This window comes from Penaeus monodon, chromosome 22, assembly GCF_015228065.2.
Source record: "Penaeus monodon isolate SGIC_2016 chromosome 22, NSTDA_Pmon_1, whole genome shotgun sequence".
In the NCBI taxonomy this organism is placed as follows: Eukaryota; Metazoa; Arthropoda; class Malacostraca; order Decapoda; family Penaeidae; genus Penaeus; species Penaeus monodon.
This window is the reverse complement of record NC_051407.1, coordinates 20,056,472-20,056,914: the sequence shown is the minus strand read 5'-3', so window position 1 is coordinate 20,056,914 and position 443 is coordinate 20,056,472. Positions and strand designations below refer to the sequence as shown.

Below are 443 nucleotides of genomic sequence, written 5' to 3'. Positions count from 1 at the left end.
ATTTGATATGAAGTAAAAGTTCTGCGTCAATTGTGGCATGAATTGCGATATCACATGTTGATCAATGTCTATCATTTCTCTTCGTATGTTAACACCTTTGAATATATATTCCCTTGACAAGAAATGCCATTAATCAACATTGTTTACAAAATCAAAAACTTTATTTCCTGATTGGTATTCCATCCTCTAAACCACAAAACATTTAGTCGCGCCACAACATCGTTTCTGTTTCACTATCATCTCTCTATCACTCGCTATTATCACTTTGTCATTCACTATTATCACTATCATCACTTATTCACACTCATTATCATCATTTCATATTTCATTATCATATCTGTATGATCCAGTATCTTCACTTTTTCACTATTATAATCACTTAAACATTCACTATCATCACTATATTAAAATAAACAACCAAGTTCCGGTATTGCACACAACGC

At 31.8% G+C, this 443-nt stretch overlaps 1 protein-coding gene across 1 annotated transcript in view; it reads right to left on the bottom strand.

Moving 5' to 3' along the window:
- The window catches only part of LOC119586980, a gene marked incomplete in the record, with an annotated part of 81,895 nt that overhangs the window by 10,966 nt on the left and 70,486 nt on the right, over positions 1–443 (bottom strand).